The following is a 13,568-nucleotide window of genomic DNA, read 5'->3' as shown; positions in this document are numbered from 1 at the left end:
AGTTACATCTTTTATCTGATGCAGCACGAAAGCCGTCTTGATAGGACATATTTCTTCCGGAAAACACAAAATTTGATTTCAACTGACAAAGGTTTGTCGGCAGTTGAGCTTCCATATTGCCCACCTTTAATAGACACAATATGTTTTGCCTTCAGTGCTATTTATTCATTTTAATTCCAAAAAAAGCGCAAACACTCACGTTTAAACTTAAAACATCTTTAGTGTTAAAATAAGTATTTACCGTTGCGCGTTCATGAAAACTATTGTGGCGGGTGGCATGAGCGTGCAATGATGACTGATTTATGCCTTAATTAATGCACATACGTAAGATATACGCCTTACGACCACAAGTTTCAACTCTGAACTAATTAGACTGCATGACGCTAAATTGTAGACATATTAAAAACTGATTTTTAAAGAAGCAAAAACGTAGTTCGTTGTAGTTTTGCTGAAAAACGTTATGACTGTTATCTTCTTCGTTACAAACCGAATTTAATACTCTACGAAAAGCGACCGCACTCGAGTTTTTGGTCAGATGCTGGACTGATTAATTATTGATAATAAGAGTAAAATCATGCTTTTAGTAGTCGCAATTTGTGCATTAATTGCAAATTTGTGTTTGCTAAATTAACACAGGGCGGATTACAAAACACCAAAGAAAATTAACCACGTTGAGAAGCAGTCAGTACTTCAATATGCACAAGCAACTTTGACTAGCAAAGTATAAGATATCCAGTAATTATGAATTGTTACAAAATCAGCTACAGATATGCAGGTGACAAATAAAATAGATTTTGTACGAGTAGAACATCGTTTATACCCGTACAGTTTACCGTAATTATCGAATTAGAGCCCCAGGGTTACAAATATTTCAATCGCCTTACGGGGTGGGCTCCAATTACGGGCATGGGCTTGTATTTCGGAGGGGGCTTCAGTTTTTCAACTTAACTTTTTTGGCATTGGCTAATATGGGCTATATAGCATTTAGTTAAGCCCATGGGCTTGTATTTCGGGGGGAGCTTATAACTTTCAAATGACCTTAAGGGTGGGCTCTAATTACGGGGGGAGCTTTTATTTCGGGGGAAGCTTATAATTCGATAATTACGGTATGTCTGAATGCGGCAAAATATGGACCGTTACAAAATCTGTTTTTTCCACCAAAAAAGTGCTGATTTAAGGGGTACTGTGACGGTGTGACCCACGCAGACTACTGGTGACCTAACATGTGTTTACATGTGGGGAAATAAATATGAATCTCTTATTTACTGTTAATGGGTCAAGTTGCACTAATATGTATGGCATCGCTTCTTAATTCATATCGATATATGCAGCATATAATTAATACATGACTTTTAGAATGTTAAGTACAGGAATGTTAAGTACAGTTAATACGAGTATTTGGAGAAGTATATAGAACTGGGAAAATGAATTACGGGTACGGATGTTGAAGCACTGAGCAATTGTTCCTTTCACTGCCTGCAATATCCGTAATAATTACTGGTGAAAGATTGCCTATGAGACATTTTATTAGATTTACTTATACTATTAAACTTTTGCGAACGAAGTTTGTATGTTTAATTACTCGTAGAACAGCTGGCGCAGGCGGTCCAGTTCTCATTTCTTTCGAGCGGTAGCTTTGTTTGTGCTTAACGGTCTGCTGAGATTTAAGGAAAAAACTGGTTCTATCGCCAATTTGTCCCACGTTTTCATGCGGGAAAAGCCGACATAGAAAAGCCGACATAGTATTGTAGCGATAGAAATTAGATGTACTGCCAGTAGGAGTGTTAATTGTTTTTCTTTGCTGTTTATTGGTTGTTGTGTTACGAAGGTCAAAATCCTTATTTTCCAAGTTTTACCGACCGCATCTCACGGTCAGAAACACTTTGAAATTAGTCTTGCTGCAGCTTGCTCCGAATCTTGCTCCGCGCCTTCCGCGCTTCTTGCTATTCCCGCGCTTCTTGCCCACGCATATGCATTCTTGCTCCTCATCTTATTTTGCTCGCTGGTTCTTGCCACCCCTATTAATAACATCTATATGGAAAGACAGTTTTATATGTTTCGGATGAGTGATTCACAAAAAAACGCATATGGTACACAGGTCTGCATGTCGGTTCATGCAAATCGCTTTCAGCGCTGACTGATAACGCCTTAGCAGTTATAATTTTATCTCGTTTCGCACGAGTATTGTCGTGGCTTGGCAGATTTTGTACGAAAATACAAAGACTGACTTCAGATGCCAAGCACCTATCGGCAGCTATCTTATACACATACCTACTAGTAATCCTGTATTTTATCGACAAAAAGCTCAGTTGCATACACTTTGTGTATTTTTATATACTTGATTTTTTGTTATGTTTTACATTAAAATTTTTTCCTTTTTTTAATTTTTAAAAAAGGGATACGCTCTCATGCATCGTCATTGTGAAAAACTGGGAAAATAGGGTGATCAGCCGCTGCACTTTCCAGTCACCCATTTTGCGCGTTTTTTGCTTGCGCACCTACGTACGGTATAATAATTATAATGCGTAACGGGACTTTCGACCGCATTATTAAAAAACGCTATTATAATATTGATAAACCTCCATAAAATACGAGTAGTATACACGGAAAAACCTCTATGAATCTTGGTGTACAAGTACCTTAAAATATTAGGTTTTTCTTCATATTTTGTTCTTGATAGTTGGTTATAAAATCTGCCTCTGATCAGTAATTATGTATAAGGCGCAGTATGCATCATTATGCATCTGCATATACGTACTTATATAATTATATGTATATATAGGTACCACTTCCGCACTTCGTATAAACATCTAAAATACTTCATATAATATCACTTTATAAATACTTCACTTCACAAATCTGGAGAGAGATCTACGCAGACTACAGAGAGTACGCACAATAACAGAGATAGTATGACCTATGGACTTCTGAATTTTGGGAGCAGCTAAAAAATAATTAGACACTGTGAATGAAAGTCGGCATATCCGCATATGTAATTTTTCACATGCGCCATGAAATACTAACCGATAACGGTGATTACTTAAATACATTAAAAACATAATCGCCTTGTGACTGTAAATTAAACCGATTCCTAATCACGGTAAGCACAAAACCGAAACGGTCCGCTTTTTTCCATAGCACTTACTGCTAAATTTTAAAATAACGGCTCTTATGATCTTGTGATATATGTAGCAATAAATTACGTCAAAAGCCAAAATACCTGGTATACCGGCGGTAAAGTTAAACTAATCTAGCTAAATTTAGCTCGATACACATACTTACACAACATATGTACCCATGTTATCGCTATATGCTTACTTATATTACTGTATATGTATACTTACGGCACGGTACAATATAATCTGTGTACCGTGCATACACAGATTACTGTATTAATACACAGATTATTTTGTACCCAGATTATTTTGTACCGTGCTTACGGTATATAACGAACACCACGAAAGTACTGTAAAACGTTTTTCATTTCATTTTTCCTGTTTCCGTTCATTAACCATATGATTAATTAACAGAAGACATTAAACAGTTAATAGCTTAACTCCCATAGCAGACGCGCACGGACGCGTCCGTGATAATATTACTGGTATCAAAAAAATCTCTTATCACAAGTTATCAGGATTTCACACGGAGTCGCGTCGCAACGGCTCAATGCGCCATATGTAAAGTTCCATTGCGCGCGGCAAAAGTTGTCAGCGCGATGCAAAGTTGCAAACTCAAAACTTGATATTTCAGTCGATCGCAAGCTTCATACCGCACTGCACCACTGAATCTTTGATTTCACTGGTCTTACATTTCCGAATAAATAATTATCAGCCGCAGCTCATATGGATCTATTTAATTTATTGGGATAACAACCGGGAGCATCAGGCTGTGTCACTGCGTCTTTTAGGCAAAGGTTTTGAAATCGTTTGAACAGTGCAGCCGCATTTTATTACGAATTGATGCTTATTTCTTTGCTTTGGAAAGCAGCGAATTGTTGCACAGTTATTGTGCGAATTGCACCGTTATGAATCTCTAACTGCTTCCCAATCGAACCACGAGTTTTATTCTAATCAAGGGTAACTGGAGTGGATGGTTTGTACAAATCATCCACACAGAAACCTGTAGCTGTCCGGAGAACGCAGTCAGCAAAATTTTGTTTCCAGGAAAGGATGAATATAATTTTACCCAAAATTAACTAAATGTTCGTTGCCGGGAATAATTAAATGGTCGTTGCGGGTGCCATTTCTGTATCAGTCAAAACTGTTCTTCCAACATTTATACATACACCACATGTACAACTACTAAATCTAAATCGCCCTGCTGATTAATAAAGAAAAGCGCCCATACAAAAGAATCCGCACAAGCTCATTAAAGTTACTGTAATAGTATCGTACTACAGAATACAATCAATAGTACGCATAATAAAATATTTAGAAAACAGCCGCAACGATGGGGGGCGGGAGGGCACAATTTGTACCGACAAAATTGTTCTGTTATGTCGGCTTGCGACAAAATACTTCCAGGACAAATTTTGTCTTTTTCAAGACAAAAAAACACTGATTTAAGGGTGATTGTGATCCATACGTTTCCCGTCTAAGTAAACGTCTAAATGAATGTACCGATATTACTATGACTCATATGTTTATTATTGATGGGGCACGTTGTACTTGCTAATAAACACCTGCGATGACCTTGTGCTGTGTTGTGTAATTGCTAGGGGATGGTCGTGCATCTCCTATCTTTGTCACCCTGTAAACGGTAGTCAGCTTCCGGTCAGCATCACTGCCAACCGTGCAAGCCTTTCCCACATTACCAGCCGACAGATCGTGCTAAGGTGGATTAACCAACCCACTGGAACAGCTATCAGACCGGCTGCTGACAGTATTTACAATGGGCGACCAAATTTACTGGTAAATGATAAATCAAATCAAAACCTAACGGGAAGAGTGCTCCCGAGCAGTCTGATCCAGGAGCACTCTAATTGCCAGGCGGGAATTATTTTCAGGATGAATTCTACCGCGTCCGATCACTTCGGCCGCGTTACATTTCCGCCGCACTGAATCACTTCGGCTAGCTTTCATTTTGGCAAAAAGGACATTTCGCCCATATTGGATTGTGAAATTTTTTCTTGTGAACTTATGTTTTCTTATGGTTTGTTATGTTTTTCCTTGGTTTCTTATGGTTTTTACCTTTACAAATTTAACAACAATATATAACTGACAGTGGAAAAACAGACAGGAGAACATTATAGGGGCACACAGTAGAAGCACATTCTAGGTATTTATCGTTTATAATACTCCTTCAAAGTACATAAATTAAAATTTGCTCATTTTAGGCTACTGTATCCTTTGCGGCGGTGCTGCCGCTTGGGCAAATCACTCAGTCACGTTTTTTTCTTCCGTTCCACACAAACAAACAAACTAGCGGCTGTGGCGGCAAAACGCCAGGGCGCTGCACAGAATCCCAACTCATGGAAGTGGTTAGTCAGGCCATATATCGTTACGCATTTTTCTTTTGTATGTTGTAAGTATGCGCCCAACCGCGCCCAACCAATACTAAATGCCTACCAAATAATAAGTACCAATACTATTTTGTTTGAAAAATACAATATTTCATCTGAACTTTTAGATAATTTGACGTCAATAAATAAGCTAGGCTGCTAGCCAAATGTGCAGCCACCAAATCATACAAACTGTTGCAGCCACCTGCTTGTGATGATTCAGTTTATCTAGAATCTGTTATCTTCTTGGCAGCATTAAATTAGACGGATATTTTCATGTCAGCTTCACAATTCATTAATTCTGTCGAAAATACTCCAACGAAAAAATTTTCGAAAAAGCATTTCATCTTAATGCGTTAAATCTTGTAAGATTTCTACAGCTGCGGAGACGGTTCAATGATTCACTGAAACGACTAAGGCCTCGTCTCGAATTCAAGGCGAATCTAGATTTGGTATGGTTGCTCAACCGCACGAGGTGGCTCTACGCAGTGGCCACGCCTACAGATACGGTACGCGAAGCCACCTCGCGAGGTGGAGTTGCTGTATCGCAACAAGATTCGCTTTGAATTCGGGACAAGGCCTAACTGAAGCCGTGGAGCGCATGACTGAATCCACCTGTTTCTTATGTCAAATTTTCTCATGACAAAATTTTATTGCAAATCCCCAACTAAATTTATCGGAGAAAATCATTTGTCCGCAGTATAAACCCCAAATGAACCCTCAAAATTCTTTCCTTAATATCTTAGAGAAAAAACAATATTAATGCAAGTAATGGCAATCCATCATATGTAATGCAATATACACTACATAAAAAACGTACGTTTATTATTGTTTTAAAATTGTACTTTCATAAAATTTATTTTTATTTTTAGTCTATCTAAATTAGACTAAAATAATTAGTCTATTTATAGACTAAAATTAGACTAAATAATAGACTAAAATTAGACTAAAATAATTAGTCTATCTAATTAGTCTATTTAAATTATTAGCTATAAATTTACTACATATCACTTTTACGAGAACTATCACAATTCTATACATGTTCAAAATGTGTCAGAATTTTTTCAGTATCTAATTGCACAGAACATGTAACCAAAAGTAATTATCTAATCGATTAATATGCTATCAATCTCATAATTTTTCCACGTTGGTTAGCATTATTTGACCAGCAAAACACGCTAAAGCCAATTATAACCTTTTGGCGTTTCGTAACCCTTCTTCATTACTATTACCTGAACCATTAAAAATTTAATATTTAGTTTAATAATTGTATAAAAACAAGAAACCACAATAAGCATAAACTAACGACAGAAGACACGTTTATAGAAAATACCAGCTATAACCCATAAAATCTTAAAATCAAAATAACGACAAATTTCTATTATTTAGAATTGAACCATATCAAAGTACTAAAAAAATATTAAAATAACATGATCAAAACAAAAATACTTTTTCCAAAACCACCATGTACTTCCGCTATTCGTCCAACTTCCACCATCCGTGATTAATTTAACAAATTTCTCTTCTCCCACCAACCAGTAATATTATGTTACTACAATTAAAATTAAACCCTCAATCGCTAATAACAAATTCAACTAACAAAAATACCAACTTCCAACACCATCAAATCTCCAACTTCGGAATCAGTGCGCACAACACAAAGATTTTCACCAACAAACTCTCAAATAACCAACTCACCAACTAATTTCAAACTGCACTCGGACTCCTTTATATACCCAAACCACACTATACTCGACAAAACAACCAATACAGAAGAAATCTCAACCCACTGCCTACTCAATCTCCCAATCAAAGACCATTTCGTCAGCGAACTTCAAAAGCGGCCTCATTTATATCGAAATACCCATGTCGAAAATTGTCCTCTCCAGAGGACATATAGGCAGACTACAGCTTCTACAAAAAATACTACCCTTACAAATTCTACACACAACAGAGCCCATACGTCCTCGGGTGCTAAGCACCCGCTGTCGCATGGCTATCGCCTGGCGCAAAAACTGTGCATTTTGCCCGGTTAGCGTGTGTATATTGGGCGTGCATTTTTCCGGTATACCAACGCTGTGGTATAACTTGATGGAGCCGCTACAGTACTTTACCCCGGACCATTAGCCGCTGTCGGTTACAGCGCATACGATACAGTAAATGAGCGCCGCATATCCGGCGCTATACCCGCTTACTGAGCAGTAAGCGCGGCAACCGTGTTCTCTCTGTTCTCCGTCTACAGTAAGGAGGACAAATCCACGGGCGCGAGCCCGTGGAAAGGATTTGGAAAGGAAATTGCCATGGAATTCCATGGAATCCGTGGATTTAAGGAAATCCAAACGGATTTCCGTAATTCCAAGGATTTCTTAGTTTTCGTTGGAATACCGTTATTTAACTATCTATTTACATAACTATGAACAAAAAATCATTTTGATTAACTTCAGCTGCTTAATTACTGCGCATTCGTCATTAAAAACTTCATTTGAAACTCCAAACAGATTAAAGAAACCTAAACATTTACTATCTGCCTATCATAAAGCAAGGCAGACTGGCAGTATTATATGCTGCTGTAGTATAGACTGTATAGTACCGGTACGATTTACGAATACTGTCGGCCATGCATACGCAATTTGAAGAAAGCGGAAAACAACATAAAAAGTCGGCAGATTGTAGATTGTTAGCTACTGAGCGCTGTCGTTAGTAACTCCGTATCATCCTTTCCAAGAAGATGACTTTGATTTTTCTCTTGTTTTGGTCAATTTAAGTATACGGTTTCATATTTTGACTTCATATTTTGACTTCTTGATTTATTGACAATACAAAAGAAATAAAATAGAAACAGTAACGTTGGCGGCTACTATACTGGCGACTACGCTATTTCCAAAATAAATCGTATGAGACCGGAAGACGAGATAATGTAAAAATTTGCAGCCACCTGTCGAAAAACAACACGAAAAATGTTTTGTTTCATTGTTTTTCCCTGACATTTCTATGCGCTTGGAATTCCAAATACAGAGAATCTGGAATTCCAAGCAAAAATTGGAATTCCACGGATTTCCTAAATTCCAATTTCCAAATCCGAGCCGCCCGCGAGGAGCGCGGATTTGGAAATTGGATTCCATCCGTGGAATTCCATTTTCCTTGGACGGTCGTTCCTTAGTCTACAGCTAAAGCCGCAAAACCGGTTCCGAGGCAAAGTAAATTTTGTCGCCCATTGTACGTGTATATACCATACAGCCGGTATAGTATATACACGTAAAGTACAGTATATATATACACGTAAAGTGCAATACTTAGTGGATATAAGAATATACATGTATCTATATTGCAGCGTACACGTATTTAGGTTATGGTGACCACTCCGTATAATTATGCCACCTTTACCAACATCTTACCTCTTCGTACATTACCGTTCGGCTTTACTTTTTCTGCGCACACGAGCGTTTATTCTTTAAATTTCTTCACGTCAACGCTATTTCCGAAACTGCCGTTTTTTCGTTGACAGCTGTCATTGCTGCGTAATTTGAAAGCGTCGTTAGCAATCATACATAAGTGAATCTCCGCGCACCTGTGCCGGTTTTTCTTCGCAGGGTTTCATTTTTAAACGAATTCGCATTTTGAACATTTCGCAGGTCTTTCTGTACTTAATAGAAGTCGCCGCTGGGTGTTTCATATAAAGGTATCTCAACGCCAAAGGTGGCATCGATTGATAGAACACCGAATGAATGGTAGTGTTCAGGTAGTTTACCGAATAAAGAGTAGTGCCCGAAAAGGTAGTGCTCGAAATAAAAGGAAATAATGCATAAGGCAGTGTACGGAGAAAAAGATAGTTTATAGTTTACGGAGTGGTTACCTTGAGGGAAGTGGTGTCACCGGTACATGGTGTCAAATTCGGTACATGGTGACACCCCGTACATGGTGTCAAATTCGTTTACACGCGCGAAAGCTTTCACTTCCGCCCACTCCCAAACACTTTTTTCTTTGTTATAATATTCTTTAGCTAGATAATTTGTTTGCATAAGCGTCAAAACCACTTTTCACGGTAATAACTTGCATTAATTTGAAGATGTACCGATTGCATTAAAAGTTTAACGATTAAACGGTAAAGAGCAGTGATCTTTCATTTTTTTGTCGCTTTCCGAATAGCCCACTAGATGGAAATATGTGATGCATCAATGGCGTGCAACATCTGGTCTTTCACGACGTTCAAACTTCAGTTTGCTCTGCAAACTTCGTTCAAACGTCAGTTTGCTCTGCAAACTTCGTTCAAACGTCAGTTTGCTCTGCAAACTTCGTTCAAACGTCAGTTTGCTCTGCAAACTTCGTTCAAACTTCAGTTCTGCTCTGCATGATTCAGCACATCAAAGCGCATTTCTTTAATACCCAATGTCATGTATTGAACGAACGGCATAATCTTTTATTATGTCCGCTCGGGACAGCAGCAAACAACCAACTAAACACCAGACATGGCAACAATAACGGACAACAACAATACCGTTGCTACGGCGCATTAGCCATAGGCCATTATCCATTTCACGAGATACTCGTACAACGTTTGTACGAGTACTTACATACACCTACTCTATGTTATTTTTTCTCACGATTCATAGCACACTAAGTGTACGGGTAATTACTTTTTCTCGACAAATATGTTTAGTTGTAACGCTTATTGCAATTGCATTAAGTACTTCATTTACTTTGTTTTAAAACGTACAGTCCATCAAGTGCAACTACACAGCTTTAAAATTTTTTAGCGCAGTTTCCACTTGTTTTGGACCATCAGAAATCTAATGCTTTTTTGGCCGCAAAAATTCTCTTCCTTTTTTTACCATCGAAATTGCTTTCCTCTTTTTGACCAAAAAACATTCCTTCCTTTATTTATTCCTTCCTCTTTTTGACCTTGGTCAATGGTTCCAGACTCAGACGTGAAGTTCTCAGCAGTTCAATAGTTATACATGGTATTTACAGTCTTATTTAAAATAGATTTAGTTTTATTTTGGCCGGAAATGTTGAATAGCGGCTATAATTATGGTTAATTCTTTCTTTTCAACATTCGTGTTGCTGCAGTTACACTAGTACAAATTTCCCGTATTCGATTACCGCATGGGTTGTTGTCAAATAAAATCTTGCAGTTTTACACTACTGTACGTTGTTTTAGCGTTGCTTGTGATATGGGGATTCGCTGGACCATATGGCGCATATTTCCGGTCAAGAGTTAAAAGTTATCGAGATATTACTTTAGCAGTCTCAGGAACACTCAGCACTTTAATAGTCAGACTCAGCTTTTTAGTACTCAGACTCAGCCTTTCAGTAGTCAGACTCAGCCTTTTAGGGTTCAGACTCAGACTCAGCGCTTCAGCGCGGGCCTTTACAAATACCCGCGTGAACAGCTCCGTTTTGCAAATACTCGTCACGGCATCAGGCATGCAAGTCATGAAAATAACAGTCTACTATGCACATACACTTTAATACATATATATATATATATGTGTCTAAATGAGCAGTTAATAAGTAATCTGTTATCGGACTATTAGGTAATTTATCTACTTACGTTAATTACAATTACAGTTTACACTGCTTTAATTAATTCATTAATGTACTGTACCATGTAGGCTAACAACGGTAAACGTTTCCAGTTTAATTCAGCGCCACAAAATGAACTGACACTTAATTAGCAACTGATATGCTTACTTAGTCAATTATTCAGCTTAATTAATTAATTTTTAACAAAGGCGAAACCTTCTTTGCAAAAAACATCCCAGCATATTCTTTAGAAGAGCAGTGCAAAACATTCTGATCCATCGCGCTAATTGTTTCCCTCTTATTAGTCTTATACGTGCAATTAGCAACGTACATACTACGTATTTTTTTTTGTAGAAAATTTAAAGCGACAACTTAAACAATTATTTTGTAAGACAAATATGAGGTTCTTTTAGTCAAAATTCTTGAAGTATCATTTCCTGTTATTTCTCATTCCTTATCCCTTCGCTGCTCTCCGAATCTCTGATGCCGCTCATGCAAATCGTTTTACGATAAATGCATTTACCGGTGATGCGTGACTATCAAGCGCAGCATTCAAACATCGCTCGCATAAGTCCATCGGTATGTGTTTTTATTGGTTACTGCTTATCTCTTTGGACTTCGAGCCAAAAAAATTGTTAAAGCAATACCAGGCTGGGAATGATAAAGCTGGATATCCTTGAGGTCTGCTAATGTCTGGCAGAAATCAGCAAGTCAAGTTGCTGCAAGCGAGTTCTAACGCGTAAAGAAATGTAGAGAATAGAATGTGCTGGCGGCAACGGCGTCACGCTGTCCAGACACACGGAATGTGAGTGCGCAGACTGGACTCGTATCCAACGCGAGCGTATAAGCGCTGATTCATACAGCGAGAGAGGAACGAGAGAGCAAGTATGCTCAGTGAGTGCGCCCGCGGTGTGATTCGCTAGGCGGAGAGTGCAGTGCAGCCACTCACGTACGTACAAGAGGGGGCGAATCAGCATGTGTGCAGTGATACGCATACGCAAAGTGGCTATTACCGTGGACTAGGAATGAGTCCAGGACGGAGACCCAGACTGACAGGATCCCGTGTAGTGAGCAGTGTTGTATACTACGAGCTATGCGGAAACGCAAGACACCCGACAATCAACTGCACACTTTTATATCCCATTCATATGGCACTACAGATGCTCCCGCAGCAGAATGCTGCGGGGCCAAAAGTACAGCAAGTTACTCAGACGACGATGGCTAGCAACTGAAGAATCTACCAGATTGAAGATCTGGTAGATGAAGAAAATCAACATCAAAATACAGCAAAACAACTAAGCACCCGCACCAGTGCGGGTGGGCGGGGAGGCCACTCCTCCTCACATGGCGTATCTATCACGCAGGCTGTCGTGCCTCTAACACTACTCAATACCGCATCCCTCGTATTTCGTAATGACGTACTTAATTCCATATTGACACTTTGATCGGTAACGATTCACGACCCTGTTTCACTCTTGAGGTTAGCTTATTTTAATGCGCGCAGAGTGGAAGACGCTTTCGTTGATCTCCCAGTCCCAGCACAGCCAAGATGATATGCGATGGATTCGGTGTGCACGTTCTGGGCCGCGACGGTCGACTGCGCTACGGCCGCGTGGTCGACGTGGCAGACAACGGGCTCTTTGTCGACATGCTCTGTTCCAACCGACGACGCGAATTCTTCCCAAGCGACAAGTGCTTTTCGCCTGAATTTCTATCGGGAGACGTCCTGGCTAATCACAGCGCTTCAAAATCCGACTCCACCGTTCCCGTAGTCGTCCTCGTCTTGGAGACTCCTCGCGGTCCGTGGATTTGGGTTCCCGGCGAAATATCCTGCCATGGACGCGGTGTGCAGTATGCGTTCTACGAAGAGGCGGTTGTTCGTTGGCAAGATGTCCTGACGGGAATCCCCCGCACCGATGTCGTCCCGATCGACCGCATCCGCTGCTTCCAGGACGGGAAAAGACGCCGTGCTGTTCAAACGGTTGAATACACAGCACTTCACCCGCGCATGCAGCGAGACACGTTCATCCGACACAGTGGTATAGGTCAATTGCATTTGGGTAACCGATGCGCGTCGGGTAACGGAGAAACGGGTAAAAATCTGTCCATGACTCAGCGAAAAAAATATCGTCCAATCGTAAGGCGAGTACGCTTCCGTGCCAAGAAAGAAATTGAACAACGGAAAAACTGAAGTGGAACTGAAAAATCTGTTTTGATGCTTTAATGCGGTAAAACGTCAAAAAAGTTGATTCTGAGTTTAGAAGTGTCAATCTGGGTCGCCGGATGCACTTTTGGTTCAAAAAACAAAAATTTTGTTGATCTGGGCAGGAGAGTTACGAGTTACTCGTAGTTTGGGTAACGGTTGCGCTTCGACGTCGAAGCGCAACGGTTACGCGGACGGGTAAGCTGAAAACCCATCCCAGAATTCTGGTTTACCAATCAAATCGTTTACCTGCTTACGCGCCGTGACGTCATGTTTTTTTTACCCGACTGCCGCTTGCGCGTCGCGTAATGCTTACACAGAGCAATTGACCTATGCCAATGT

The 13,568-nt window shown here is 39.7% G+C and overlaps 1 long non-coding RNA gene across 1 annotated transcript; it reads right to left on the bottom strand.

Moving 5' to 3' along the window:
- Nucleotides 1–13,058: 13,058 nt before the first annotated feature.
- LOC129589673 (uncharacterized) lies at nt 13,059–13,566 on the bottom strand. Its single transcript, XR_008690642.1, has 2 exons — nt 13,476–13,566; nt 13,059–13,221 (listed from the first exon to the last, which is right to left on the bottom strand). It is a non-coding gene; the product is annotated as an uncharacterized LOC129589673 (long non-coding RNA).
- Nucleotides 13,567–13,568: the final 2 nt, after the last annotated feature.

The sequence above is a fragment of the Paramacrobiotus metropolitanus genome, unplaced genomic scaffold, assembly GCF_019649055.1.
Source record: "Paramacrobiotus metropolitanus isolate TYO unplaced genomic scaffold, Prichtersi_v1.0 Parri_scaffold0000036, whole genome shotgun sequence".
NCBI classification, from domain to species: domain Eukaryota; kingdom Metazoa; phylum Tardigrada; class Eutardigrada; order Parachela; family Macrobiotidae; genus Paramacrobiotus; species Paramacrobiotus metropolitanus.
Note: the sequence above shows the minus strand (reverse complement) of the source record. Positions and strands in the feature narration are given on the sequence as shown.